The following is a 15,410-nucleotide window of genomic DNA, read 5'->3' on the forward strand; positions in this document are numbered from 1 at the left end:
GTTTTCTCGGGCAAGTTACTAAATCTTTCTATGCTTGTAGTATTTCCTTTAAGTTTAGAGAAGGTGCCAACCAGCTTAGTGGAGAGTTTCCTCATTCAGGAGTTTCCTACATTAATGAAACCATAGGTTCAGCCTCTTTCCCCTTCCTCCAGTAGTTGGTAATTATGTGACCTTTGGCAAATCACTTTATATCTCTGGTTCTCATTTCCTATTTTGCAAAATGAAAAGACTTGGGCTAGATGACTTTGTAAGGTCTCTTTCAGCTCTGATAAACTGGAAATTTTAGAAAAATCTCAATTTGTGCTTCCCTTTTTATTTGAATCTTGCTTTGGCTCTCCTTGGCTCTCAGCCAAGCTTTGTGGGGCCTCTAAATCTGCAGTAGGGGATTTTCCTTTCCTTGGTTCAAATAGCTCAGTGTCTTTTTTTGCTTCAACATTTAATTGCTTTCCATCTCTGCATGTTGTGCATGTTCTGATTGCCTTCTTGGTATTTTGGGCCTCTCCGGTACTTTAAGTGGCTTTTTCCTGTTCCTCCTCTGTCACAATGGTCACAGCAGGCTCACAGTAGCTTCATAGCTGTAAGAAGGTCAGAGAATGCTAATGTGACATTTAGCAAAAAGCTTCATAGACTCCAAGAATATCAGCCTTGGGAGGAGCCTCAGCAACTACCTAGTCTAACTCTGACCCTTTTATAGATGACCAGAGAGGTTCCCTTTGGATCTTGTCCAGCTCTTATTCTGTAATACTGTGCATTATAGCTATCAAAAGGTTATTAATAGCTTGATGGCAAAACGGAGGGAGTTGTCTGTAGCAGAATGCTCCAGGGATTTATTTAATGGCATGGCCATACTATAACCACTTGGACCATTATTTCCTTCTCCTTCTCCTTCAAACTGGAAACTTGGACTCTCCCACTGGAACCACCCTGGGCTCTGAAGGGACAGCTTTGGCTTTATCTTGCCTAGATCCAGAATTAGACTACATTTATGAGCCTTTTCCATCTCCCATCCTGACAACCCCCTTCCCCAGACCCCATTCCTTGCTTTCTAGTTCCCCTTCCTTTGTGATTTTCTTCCGTTGGAATGTAAGCTTCTTGAGGGCAGGGACTATTTTATTTGCTTGTATTTGTATCCCTAGCTCTTAGAATAGTGCTTAATCAATGCTCTATCTATCAATACAACCATCTCTCTATTGTTCTATTTTGTTATCTAGGCATACAGGACCCAGTGATCAGATTTTCAGATGATAAAAAGCTGGACGGGATAAGAAATGTGTTGGATGTGAGTCCAGGACCCACAATTACTTCAGCAAACTAGAAAATTGTGTGGAATCTAATAAGACAAAATAGAGATAAAGAGGTTGCAAATTCCTCAGTATGATAAGATAGCATGGACAGGTGACAGTTGATCTGGATGAAATTTGGGGGTTTAGGGGAGCTGCAAGGTCAATATGAACCAGAAATATGACACGGAAGCCAGAAAAGCTAATGCTTTTCTGACAGTGTTTAGGAGTAGGGAAATGATAATCTATGTAACTATGTGGTTAGACCATGTCTGGATGATTGTGCTTGGTTTTTGGTACCACATTTTAGGAAGGGAATTGATAAATTAGAGAGAATACAAAGGAGGGCCATCAGAATGGCAAAGGTCCCCAAGATCTATAAGAATATTGGTTGGGGGGGGCAGCTGGTGGCACAGTGGATAGAGAGCCAAGCCTAGAAATGAGAGATCCTGGATTCAAATCTGACCACAGCCACTTTCTAGTTGTTGCCTACCTCTTATTGCCTACCTCTTATTACTCTTCTACCTTGGAACAAATACTTAGTATTGATTCTAAGACAGAAGGTAAGTGTTAAAAAAATGAATACTTATTAGAAGAACTGGAATTGTCCAGCTTGGATAGATTCAGGGGATCATGTTCTCTATCTTCAAATATTTGAAGAGCTGTCAGATTTCAGAAGGATTAGATTTGGTTTGTGGGCAAATACAAAGTAAAATTAAAAAACATTAGGCAAAGGAGCACATTTCCTGCCTCAAGTGAGATTTCAACTCTTCCCTCTCCTTGAGGAATGGGAGGGGGCTATCTCATTGGCCATGATCTCACAGGTCCTTGGGGCTTGAGGAGACAGGTATAATTTAGAAAAGAGGGACTTCAAGAGAAGGAAACCCTCTCATCAGTTCAGTTCTTGGCACCTCCATCTGCACTGGTTACAGAAATCTTTCAAGAGGTCACTCTTCACCTGTAACCATTTGCCGCAGGATGATTTTCTGTAGTGGTATACCTAATTTTACTGTTAAGTTTTAGGCCATATAATTTTCAAGACCCCAGAATTAATTGGGACTTGAATACATCTGATCTTCCCCACAGCTGGTCCTTTAAGTAAATTTGTAGAGAAGCATTTGCTCTATCCCTGAGACTTTTCACCTTCCCACTGGTGGGCCTCTTTGACTTGCTGCTTATACCATTCAGTTAGGTAACACCTTGGAAGCACCAGTCTTGGTGGTCCATATGGCTCTGCCTTATGGTTAGTTAGCATTTCCTTGACCAGTCTTAGAGCTTTCTTTCCTTTCTAAGGGATCTCTGAGATATTTTCCACTAAAAAAGCACTAAGGGCTTGGTGATCAGATTTACCTTGGTCCTTGTCCTGTTATTCCTTATTGCTGTAGCCTCTGATTCTTCCCCAGTTACATGGGTTCAGGTTCTTTCCTGCTCTCTGAGTGGTTCAATGTATGTATCCTTTCTGGCCACAAGTCTAATCTCTTTTCACCTAGATGGTCATTCAGTTGAATAATCATATTAATCATGGATGCCAAATCTCCAGGCATGGAATATCTTAATGAGTTTTCACTTAAGTCTTTCCCAAAAATTAATAAGAGAAGCTTACATTTATATAATGCTGATATAACAGTGTGAGATGGATACTATAGGTATTAGTATTCCCATTTTATAGATGAGGAAACTGAGACTCAGAGATATTATCCATGGTCATATAACTAGTCAGAGATAGGATTTGAACCTACATCCTCTACAAAATAACCACTATCCTCTTCTGCCTCACTAAGTACAATCAATATTGTTTCTCCCTAGCCTAGGATGACTCTCAGTTGTCAGAAATCTAAATAGAAGTTAGCAATGAGCATCTCCTCTTCTTTCTCCTCCCCTAATAATTAGAACTGTCACTTGATTTGGATAAGAGTATCCCCAAATGGCCAGCAGCCTTGTCACAAGCCATAGATAACTCTTCAGGGGAGTCTTTCTAGAGTGGCATCTCCTAATTGTTGTATTCCAAAGGCCACTTGTGTCTGGTCTTCTGCAGGGACCTAAGATTGCATTGTAAGAGTCACCTTATCTTGGCCAACAAAGGCCAGAGTCTGCTCCCACTTCCCTTTAGAAATGGGCAGAAATATATTGTGGCTTAGATGAGGACTGCAACTTGTGGTGTCAAAGAGATAGCTACTGTGACATAACTGAAATATCACTCTTGTGGTCAGGGTTGCTGTTCCTAAATTTGATCTGGAAGTCTATGAACTCATTATACTGGGACCTTATAGTGCAGGAAAAGAAAAAAACAATTTTTCATGTAGAACTTTTGTCTTGATTCTTTCAGAGTACTTTAGGATGATGCAGAAGAGTGTTACAACTAATGTGTCAGAAATTCAGTCAAAGATGTTTTGAAAAACCTTCTCATCACAAATTCCACCATTACCATGTTGCTGACCTCTTACCATGCAAGAATGGTTTGAAGTAGTGACACAAGGTACTAGGCTTCTTTCCATAGACACACACTGGCTGTCTTCTTTGTTGCCTTCCCTTTGCTGCTTCCCCATGGTTCATCATGCAGGGAAATACACAGATATACTGATGTAACAGATTCTTTTCCTAGTGAAATCCAGCCAATACCTTTCCCATGTTCCAAAGACTCATCTGGGGCTTACTTGAAATCTGTGAAATCATAGTCAAAAGACATGACAAAGAAGCACATAATTTAATATACTGGTTCTGGTTAATAGCCCTTCTTTCTTAAATAGCCTTTGTTCTTGTGGTCCCACATGCCACCAGCACTAGCAGAATGACAGTTAGCTGAAACTAGGCACTGACCCCTCTTGGAACTCAGTTCATGGGGGACCCTCAATTTCACCACAACCTTAGGTCCTGGGCTGAAGGTTTGCTGATCACAACAGTGTTGAAAGGCAGTGAGAAGGGAGAGGGAATTAACTGAAAAAATCAATAGGATTGGCTTGCAAGTTTGAGTAAAAAAATATCAGACCCAGGATAATCATCAACATTGTGTAATAGCAGCTCTCTCTCCAGTTCATTTCTCTCCAAGATGTCAAACCTTCTCTTACAATAGGAAAGTCCCAATGACAAAAACTCTCTCTCTCCCAAAGTAGACCAATATGTCCTTTGCAATTTAGTGTTACAAAATTGTCTGGTGAACTTAAATGGTTAGGTGACGTGTAGAGTCACACAGTCACTATGTGCAAGAGGTAAGTCTTGAACCAAAGTCTTAGGGCCTGGCTCGCTATGTATTATCTACCACATTGTTTCTCACTAGTTAGCTATAAGGAATCAAAGATAGAAGAGATTTTTTTAAAAAATCAAGATTTTTGAGCTTGACAGAATTGGTACCTTGGATAGAAACAAAAATGCTAATAGATTTAGTGGGAGAAAGAGATATGTTAATTGTGACTTGTTTAATTTTTTAAGTATAATTTTGAACTTGACAAACATGAAAAAAGAACAGAAATAAGCAAGGTATATACAAACCCAAATACCTATTATGTATAGCTCACTTTAAAAAGTGCACAGTAAAGTCAGCATGCTCATTCCCAAATTGTCCCACTTATTTGTATTTCACTTTGAAACTCCATTTTCCTCTGTGAATTTTAAAAATGTTTCATTCTTGTTTCTCCCTTTCCCCTCTTGTCTCCTTCCTTTCCTATGCCCTCTCCCTAATTTTCCACTCTCCCTCCCATCAATTAAAATAATCTGATAGAAGTAGAGGTTTTATAAAGCCCTTTGCAGAAATGCGACTGCAGACTAAATGAGAGAGCAACCTTGAAGGGCTCCGTTGGAGGATCCTCTCTAGATGTGCGATGGATTAAACCCTGAGACTGTATCTGTTCCTGGTGGGAAAGAACATAGCTAGAGAAGGAAGAGCAGAGGGCCAAGGACGGAGCCTTGGGGAATGAACAGCCCACTCTGAGTGGGTAAGAGGAAGAAAGCACATGGAAATTCAGTAAAAGCCAGCCAACAAAAGGGGCATCTGCTTCCAAGAGTGACCTCCATCCAGAGGGAATGCTGTACTCCAAACTGAGCATGGATGTGTGGGAGGGCTGGAAAGTGGCACAACACCGAAGTTCACACCACAATTCTCCCAAGAGCCATTACAGCAAGGCTGGGAATGAAGGGCAAATTGTTTTCTTGTTGAATTGCAAACCCACAGTCGTTCCATACATACACGGAGGAGACAGAAAACAAGGGATTTCCCCTGGTTAAAGGCTTGCTTTCCATTCCCCAATTTATAGGGTGAGAAGATGGTCCCTTGTAGTAAAAACCACTACATGGGCTCTGGGCACTAAATGCCTCTCTCATTTCCTCCTTCGTGCGTGCTTCAGCCCATCAGCATCGCAGATGGGGGGAGGGCTTTGCTCACCAAGTACTCACAGACCACAGTGCAGAAATGGCCCTTAAGAGACAGCCCCGGAGAAGCAGAAAGAGTCTAATTAAGGGGGATAGAGGCAATTTATTTGACAAGAAAATGCTTTCATGAGAATGGCAATAAAAGAGCAAGAAAGGAAATGAGAAACACCCTGGTTATGGCCAGATGACAAGCAACAGTCTCTGCTTTACTTTCTGCCTCGGCTGGAAGGAAGGAGATTTAGAAAAGGGGAATCGGCACTTGCCCAGCCCCCCAGCCCCTCTTCAGTCTTTCTGTCCAGCCCCAGAGACGAGCAATAAGTGAGGAGTGCTAATTAAGCGAGCACCAAATTAAGGTAATCCGGACGCTCAAAGGCTAGAGGTGGCTTTCTAATTGGGCTGCTGGGGGCAACTGCCCCACTGGGTTGTAGGAAACTTATCTAGTCTCCTCCAGACAAAGCTAGTCTGCGAGAAGTCCGTCCGCTCTGCCCTGGGCTGCCAGCGGAGCAGGCATGCTCACTTGAAAGCAGTCCTGGAGAGGGACCTGGGAAGTGTTAAAGAGACATCACACTCCATCCAGAGCACTTCCCATCCCGGAGAGGCCAGAGGTGGCTGAGACACTAGGCAGCCCGTTAAAATCCCCCAACAAAGCCTGGCCCTGTCTTTCCATTATAATATCTCTCCAGGTGCAAAGAGCGAGAGAGAAGCCACTCTTTCCTTAAAAAAAGCTTTGGACACAATTTGTTTTCTTATCACCTAGATTTCTCTCTGACTCTTCCGTCAGAGTTCCATCTCTTTTAACAAAGAATATTTTTAGGAAAAAAACATGAAAAGAAGAAGAGAAATTTTTTAAAGCAAGATTGATCAATGTAAAACAAATTTGCCATCTCAGGCAATATAATATCCATGCAGGAGCTCTGTCTCTGCAAAGGAGATGGGGCGGCTGAAGGAGAGATGGCCTCTCATATCTCTGCTCTGGGGCAACGCTTATTCTTTGTAATTTTGCAGCGTTTGTTTTCCATGGTTTTGTGTTTGGGGGTCTTTCTGTTTCCATTGTTGGTATTGTGCGTCCAAGTTTTGGCATTTTTCTCTGAATTCCTCATAGTCATTCTTTCTTATAGCACAGTAATATTCGATTATAGTAATAAGTGTACTATTTGCATAGCCATGCCCCAAGAGACTTGAGAAAGCACCTCAGGACCACTACAGGCTGTTTTAGTGAAAAGCTGCTTGATTCCTTAAAGAGACAGAGGATGGGGAAATGGAGAAGTACTGCCCAAGTTTGAATCCTTGCTTCTTGTGTGACCTTAGCGACATCATGTATGCCTAAAGTAGGGCAGCTAGGTGCCAGAATGTCTAGAGCTTCAGGCTGGAGTCAGGAAGACCTTAATTCAAAGCCAGACTCAGCCACTAGCTGTGTGTCCCTGGACAAGTCACTTAACTTTGCCTCAGTTTCCTCATCTGTAAAATGGCAAACCACTGTAGTATCTTTGCCAAGAAACACCCAAGTGGGGTCATAAAGAATTGGGCACAACCAAACAACAAGAAGCATATAACTGGGCCTCAGTTTCCTCATTTTAAGAATGAAGACTTGCACTAGATGGCCACTGAAATCCCTTCTAGCTCTCTATGGACCAATAATCTATTGAAATCCTTCTCGGGCTTCAAGGCACTGCTCAAACATCACCCTTTCCATGATGTCTTTTCTGATCCCTTAGCCAGAATTAATTTCTACATTCTTGGGCATGTATGTGATTATTGTGTTTTATTTTGGCAACTTTGAAAGGCTATAAGCTGCCTGAATTGGTGGAAAGTTTCCTTACCCAGGAATTCCCTCTATCAATAAAATCCCCTGGGTGAGGGGCACCCTCACCTGAGCTTAGTGGCTCAGTCAACTGAGAGCCAAGCCTAAAGATGGATGGTTCTGGGTTCAAATCCGAACTCAACACTACATTGCCTAGCCCTTATTGCTCTTCTGCCTTAGAACCAACACAGAATTGATTCTAAAATGGAAGGTGAGGATTTAAAAAAGAATCCCAGCTCCAATCCCCATCTCATTCATAAAAATGTCCTGTCTTTCTAGTCCTATTATAAAATCTTTGAGCGGCAGGTCTTTCAATATTTTACCCATCATTGTATTCCCAGTACCTGACACAGGATGACCCACAAATATATTGGACATAATGTTTACTAGACTGAATTGACACAATCAAATCTCTCTCTTTGTCTCAGTCCGAGAGCTGCTGTTTTCTTCCTCTACTCTCACTGTTTTTTCAAATTCTCTTGGAAACTACTTGAAGGAAGGCCTCCAGCTGATCTATTACTTACCATTTGCTTCCTCTCCTGGGGAATTCATTTCCTCCCATCCTGTTACCACTACCAGTTAGCCACCCAGATGGTTTGCTAGCTTTCAGTATCACACACTGTTGCTCTGCTGTGATAATTTGAAGACTTGGGGATGTCTGAAATCCCATTTGGCTTCAGGGCCTTGAGGACAGAGGGAACGTGTCACAATATGCTTTCTTGTTTTTCCTTTGGGCAATATGTTTGAATTATCACATGGGTTGCTGCCATAAGGTTGTCTAATTAGGATGAGGAAAAAAAAAAGAAATGGTCACTTATGCATTAGAAAAAAAATCCTTCCATTCCCACTCCTTCTGCCCTGACTTTGCTTTGGAGCACTTTGGTCTTTGGACAGTGTGTCATTAACAAATGGGGAAGTTGAACAGCAACCTTGGCCTGCTCATCTATTGATCTCACCACTGTATTTCCTTGCTATTTTCTCTAACCTCCTCAGTCTTGTGTGAAAGATTTCTTTCCTCTTAGTGAAGAGATTTTTTTTTTTTAGGAACACACCATAATATTATCTCACCCTTTGCTATTGATCCATAATCTTGGAATATACTTCATTACACCAATGCCCATCTTTTGGCATTCACATATAACTATTACATCCCTTTACATGATATGTATTCCAGCAAAACTAGCTTACTTGGAACCTCATCCACAACATCCTCATTCCTATGTATTTCCATGCTTTTTTTTAGGTTTATACTCCCAGGCTTGAAAATCCCTCTCCCATCACCTCTACCCCGTAGTCATCTTCAGAGCTCAATTCAATTGCCACCTCTTACACGAAGTCTTTCTTGATTTCTCTCCTCCTGCTTTCCTTATAGTTACTTTGAATTTATTTGGTATTGCTTTAAAAAATTAACTAATCAGCTTGTATGTTACTAGTTAACTCCTCTATTAGAGAAGGCATCATCTGCCAAAAAAAAAAAGAGATATAAAACTGTCTTACTTATTTCTATTTATCAATTCTTTCTCTGGAGGTAAACACATACAAGTCATTCTTTTTTTTTTTAAGTTACATGTTGAATTTATTTTAGACCCAAAAGGAAAAGTGAGTTGTGCATAATAGAGATTCCAGTTTCAAATATAATTGTATTTTTTTGTTCTTCTTTGTATTTGGAAATGTTTACTTTATTTGGTTCTTGTTAAGTTCAGAATTTTAAAAATAATTTTTAAAAAGAAAAAATTCTACAGTTTGAAAGTTGACTATATATATATATATATAAATATTTTATATTTTAAAAAATCTCGCCACCCCTGGGGGTGGCAAAGGGGAGTCAGGAAGGGCCCCGGAGGGCAGAAACATGCTTCCTTTTTGCTTTTGGATCCTCAGTCCCCAGCCCAGGGCCTTGAATGTTGTGGGCACCCAGTGGAATAAATGTTTGTTGAGTGCCCAAAAAAAAAAAAATCTCTTACCTTCTGTAATAGAATCAATACTAAGTATCAGTTCTAAGGCATAAGAGTGGTAGGGGCTAGGCAATTGGGGTTGAATGAATTGCTCAGGGCCACACAGGTAGGAAATGTCCACCTAGCTTTTCCTGTTCCTGTTGTTGTTGCTGTTTTTTGTAGTCAACTTTTATAGTTTATTTTTCTTTTATAATGATATTTTATTTTCTCAATTACATGTAATAATATTCTACATACATTTTCTGAAGTTCCAAATTGTTTTCCTACCTCTCATCCCTCCTCCATCCTTCAGGTGGTAAGCAATTTTGTTATTTATGTATTATCATGCAAAATATATTTCCATATTGTTGACTGTTGAAAGAGAATACTTGTATTAAACCCAAACCCCAAAATAAAAAACATAAATTAAAGTAAAAAATCATATGCTTTGATCTGCATTTAGGCTCTATCAATTCTTTCTCTGGAGGTGGATGGCACTCTTTATCCTAAAGTCTTTCAGAATTATCCTGCATTATTGTATTGCTGAGAGTAGCCAAGTCTATAACAGTTGATCATTGTATACAATTATTGTTCCTTTGTACAATGTTCTCCCAGTTCTGCTGATTTCACTCTGCATCAGTTCAAGTAGGTCTTTCCAGCTCTTTCTGAAATCATCCTGTTCATCATTCCTCATAGCACAAAAGTATTCCATCACCATCATATGCTGCAATTTCTTTAGACATTTCCCAATTGATGGGCATCCCCTCAATTTCCAGTTCTTTGCCCCCACAAAAAGAGATGCTTTCATTATTTTTTTACAAGTAGATAATTTCCCTTCTTTTGTTGAGTTCTTAGGGATATGATCCTAGTAATGGTATTTATTATTGGATCAAAGGGAATGCACAGTTTTTTAATAGCCCTTTGGGCATGGTTCCAAATTGCCCTCCAGAATGGTTGAATCAGTTCACAACTCCCCCAACAATGCTTTAGTGCCCCAATTTTGCCACATCTCTTCCAACATTTACCATGTTCCTGTCATATTGGCTAATCTTCAATCAATATTTCTGTCACTATATATAGAGTTCTCTTGGTTTCTGCTCATTTTACTCTTCATAATTTCATGTAGGTCTATGTTTTTCCAAAATTAACCTGCTCATCATTTCTTATGGCAGAGTAGTGTTCCAGCACAATCATATGCCACTACTTGTTTAGTAGTTCCACAACTGATGGACAGCTTCCCAATTTCCAGTACTTTGCTACCATTAATAGAGCTGCTATAAATATTTTAGACCATACAGGTTCTTTCCCCTGATCTCTTTTGTAGTTACTCTTAATTGTAAATATTGTTTTCCTTGATAGAGTATAAACTCTTTGAGGTCACAGCTTGTTTCATTTTTCTGTCTTTGTTTCCCCGTATCAATACATTTCTATTGAATTGAATGCTTATGATTGGACACTGAGCACTGGGGAGACAGAGAAAAAATGAAGCAATCTCTGTCTTCAAAGAGGTTACATTTTATTAGAGGTTTGCATAGCAGTACAAAGAATAACATGTAAATAGAGAAACACATACAACATATGTAGAAAATGATTATAAAGTAATTTGGAGGAAGGGAAGAGACCACTAGCAACTGGGTGAATCTAGGAAAGGTCTAATAGAGGTGACACCTCCTGTGTTGAAAGGAACATGAGAATTCTATGAGGAGGGAGTAAGAAGGAGAGCAGTCCTGATATGGTGGATGGTAGCCTCTGCAAAGACACAAAGCTGTATGATGAACCATTGAGTTCAGGGGACAAGCAAGGAGGCTGTTTTGGCTGGAATGCAGAGTGAGTGAGGAGATATGATGAGAGATTAATCTAGAAAAAACCCACAACCTTTGCCTGTTATTTAAAGTTCTTGACAATCTAGCTCCAGCCTCTCTTTCCAGACTGATCTCCCATTATATCTGCTCACTCTACCTTCCATCCAACTGGTCTACTTGTTATTGTTATTTGTTTCCTGTAGATTTGTAGTGTCAAATGCACATAGCCCACAACCTTCCTGAGTGTGTTCAGAACCACATGAAAATGTAATTGATGCAGCCAGAACCAGATTAAAAGGCATTTAGAAAATATTTAACAATAAAATGAAAATATAATAAAACAGAGACAATATTACATTAGAAAACTTATGTATGGTTTAATGACCCCCATTTCTATTTGAATTTGGCATTATTGGTGTTCACAATAGTTCATCTCATAATTTTGTGTCTTTTCAGAGATTGTTGTCTGCCATATTCAGAATGTTCTTCCTCATTTCCTCAAGGAATTATTATCTTCTTTTTTCCTGATTTTACACTGCCCCCACCTTTCTAGTTGTTCAGTCATTTTCAGTCATGTCTGATTTTTTTGTGACCCTATTTGGGGTTGTCTTGGCAAAGATACTGTGGTGGTTTGCCATTTCCTTCTCCAATTCATTTTACAGATGAAAGTCTGCAGCAAACAGGGTTAAATGACTTATCCAAGTTCATACAGCTAGGAAGTGTCTGTGGTCAAATTCAAATTCAGGTCCTCCTGCCTCTAGGCCCAGAACTTTATCCACTGTGCCCTTAGCCACCCTTGCCTTTCCTACACACTCAATATTCTGACCAAACTAATGTGCCCTGTTCCCTATACACCATATCCCATCTCCAGTCTCTTTGCCTTTAAACAAGTGACTACCTAAGATGTTCTCTCCTTCATCTTTGCCTCTTGGAATTCTTAGCTTTATTGAAGTCTCAGCTTGAGCATTGCTTCCAAAATAAGACCTTTCCTGATCCCCCAAATTGTTGGGGTTTTTTTCTCCCTCCCTATCCTAATCACTTTGTGTGTATGTTGTATTTATTTGTAGAAATATCATTTCCTTTTCCTAGTAGAATGTCAGCTCTTTAAAAGGTGGAATGATTTTCATTTTTTTTTTGTCTTTTGTGCTCTGGCACATAGTAGGTGTTTAACGAATGCCTTTTCATTTGAATTGAGTTAAACTGAGTCACCTACCATTTTTTGAGCTGGAGACTGACGTGGCAAGATGAAGAAAATTTATTTGTGAACTGTGTAAAAGATGAATTAGAAACAGGATGCTATTGGAGTCAGAGAGATTAGTTATATATAATATATAATAATATAATATGTATAATATATATAGTATATTATAATACTTCAGGTGAAAGGCAATGAAAGAGGGAACTATCATGGTGGCTCTTTGAGTAGTTGGGAGATTATGAATAGGAAAGATTTTTTGGAGGTATAATTGATTAAATTGAGTAACTGACTGGATGTGTGACTGTGTCAGGAGGAGGATAAGGGAGAAAGAAGATTCAAAGATGGGGTCCTTACCAGATCCACTTTCCTTTTCTATTTCCTTAAAAAATTTTTTTTTATAATTTATTTTCCCAATTACATGTAATAACAATCTTTTACATGTGCTTTCTAAAGTTGTAATATCCAAATTTTCTCCCTCCCATCCTTCTCTTCCCCTCCCAGATATGGTGAGTAATTTGATCTGGGTTCTACATGTATGATCCTGTGAAATATATTTTGATATTGACAAGTATTGTGAGAGAATACTCACATAAAACTAAAAGACTTTTCTATCCCTTAAGTGGCACATATTTATGGCTATATACCGCAGGACCATCAAGTCTCCATTATCTCCATTTCCTCTAGCTCTTTGAAAATGCAAGGGAGCAGCAAGGTGACTCAGTGGATTAAGAGTGAGGCCCAAAGACAGGAGGTCCTGGGTTCAAATCAGACCTCAGACACTTCCTAGCTGTGTGATCCTGAAGTCCCTGAACCCCCATTGCCTAGCCCTTACCGCTCTTCTGCCTTAGAACCAGTACATAGTATTGATTCCAAGACAGAAGATAAGGGTTAAAAAAAAGAAAAGAAAATGCAAATTATTTACTTATATCTGATTTTTTTTTGTCCTGCAAAGTTTTTCTTTGGTACTCATAGCATCCTGATTTTAGCTGTGGAAGTATTTCCTATTTCTTCAGTCTACTGTGGCCTTCATATTAAAAGCATAGAGAAAGGTTTACTTACCAGTAAGTAAACTCCATATGTAATTCCTTCAAGATCTTTGGCATCTGAATCCTCAAAGGGGAATGGATGTCAGTATAGCTGTGTTGGCCTTTTGGGAGAGATACTTAATGTTTTTGTTCCTTGGTTTCCTCATCTGTAAAATGAGGGAGTTGGACGTATGATCCTTAAAGTTCCTTCTAGCTCTAGTTCTCTGATTTTATGATCTAATAACCCATCATTTCCAAGCTCACTTCATTTAGCTGAATCTTGAAGGAAGAAAATGAATCTGATGGGTAGGAATATTAATATCTATTATGTATATATTGCCTCAAAGTTTGCAAAGGGTTATCCCATTTAGTCCTCACAACAACCCTGTGAGGTAACTGTTATTGTTATTATTCATTGTTCCCATTTTGCTGATGAGGAAACTGAGCCTGATTCCCATTATAACAAACTTTGCTCGATATACATATTCAACCTCTACTTAAAGAATTCCAGGCCTGGGGAACAAGCTGCCTCTCAAGCCAGTTTATTCCTGCTTTGATAGTAGTAACTGTCAGGAAGTTTTGTTTATTTGTTTTTGTTTTTTCAGGAAACCAAATCTAAATTTGCTCTCTAAAGACTTCCACCCATCGCCCTGGCTCTTTCCTCTGAGGAACACTTCTACACAAACTTATCATTTCCTGCCTGAATGTTCAAGTCCCCTATCAGACGCATCTCCCTCTGCCATCCACTATTTGTGTACTCTTAGAATGATCGAGTCCCCCTAGCTGGGACAAATCCTCTCCGGTGTCTAGTTTGCTGGTCCTTCATAACTGCTGACACAAGCATGGGAATTCTAGGAATAGCACTCGTGCCTCCTTCATCGTTTGTTCTCTTTGAATCCTGTCATATTTCTTCATTCATCACTGGCTGTCCAGCTGCTTTGGAGGAAATGTCAGAACGGTTAACCCTGAATTTTGTCACTTCCCCGGCTTGTCACTGGACAGCTGCTTCCCAAGATAGTTTTTAAAATCTTAGAGCTCCATTTGCTCATTGCTCTCCTGTCAAGGATCTTCTGTGGCCTCCATCTTGCATCTGTGAGCTTGGAGAACAAGAATGGCGAAAGGTTCCAGAGTCACTTAACTGGTCTCTGTCCAAAATGTTGAGCCAGTATCTGTCTCTCTGTGTGTCTCTACCTCTCTGTCTCATTCCCACTCTGGATGGGAATTCAGAAGTTATGGAGTCCAAACTCCTCATTTTTACACATGAAGAAACTGAGGCAAGTAGAGGTTAAGTGACTCTCCCAAAGTCATACTGCTAGTGGGATTTGAACTTTGGTCTCCCTGACTCTAAACCCAGCATTCTATTCGTTATATCATGTTGGGTGCTGAACTAGGTGTGGAGGATACAAAGAAAAAGTGAGGACAGTCTATGCCCTCAAGGAGATTACATTCTATAGGGAAAGACAATATTTATACATAGAAGCAAAAAATGTTTAGAAATGCACAATTAAAAAGGCAAGAAGAGAGGCCACTATCAAAAGTAGCATATTCAGAGCAGCTAGGTGGTACAGTGGATAGACCACAAATCCTGGAGTCAGAAGGACTTAGCTGTGTGACCCTGTTCAAGTCTCTTAACTCTGTTTAACTCAGTTTGTTCCTCTGTAAAATGAGCTGGAGAAGGAAATGATAAACCACTCCAGCATCTTTGCCAAGAAAACCCCCAATGGGCCAACAGAGAATTGGACATGACTGAAATGATTGAACAACAGAAAAAAGAGATTTTAAGTGCTGCAAGAGAGGGGACAGTGCATTCTGGATGTGAGTGACAGACACTTTAAAGGTACAGAGATTGGAGACAGATTATCTTTTGTGAGGTACAACAGGAAAGTCACTTTGGCCAGCCTGTAGAGTATGTGCTTGGGAGTAATGTATAATGAAGCTGTAGAGCTGACGTGGAGCAGATCCTGAGGGCTTTAAATGCCAGAGATGTTGATAACTGAGTCTGATAATT

The 15,410-nt window shown here is 39.9% G+C and overlaps 1 long non-coding RNA gene across 2 annotated transcripts; it reads right to left on the reverse strand.

Annotated features, from left to right (window-relative positions):
- Nucleotides 1-268: 268 nt before the first annotated feature.
- On the reverse strand, nt 269-8,083 carry LOC103099896 (uncharacterized). Of its 2 annotated transcripts, XR_470043.3 has the most exons (4): nt 7,968-8,083; nt 3,725-3,941; nt 2,631-2,766; nt 269-575 (listed from the first exon to the last, which is right to left on the reverse strand). It is a non-coding gene; the product is annotated as an uncharacterized LOC103099896 (long non-coding RNA). The 2 variants fall into 2 exon arrangements; XR_008913637.1 differs by lacking the exon at nt 2,631-2,766.
- Nucleotides 8,084-15,410: the final 7,327 nt, after the last annotated feature.

Source organism: Monodelphis domestica, chromosome 7 (assembly GCF_027887165.1).
Source record: "Monodelphis domestica isolate mMonDom1 chromosome 7, mMonDom1.pri, whole genome shotgun sequence".
In the NCBI taxonomy this organism is placed as follows: Eukaryota; Metazoa; Chordata; class Mammalia; order Didelphimorphia; family Didelphidae; genus Monodelphis; species Monodelphis domestica.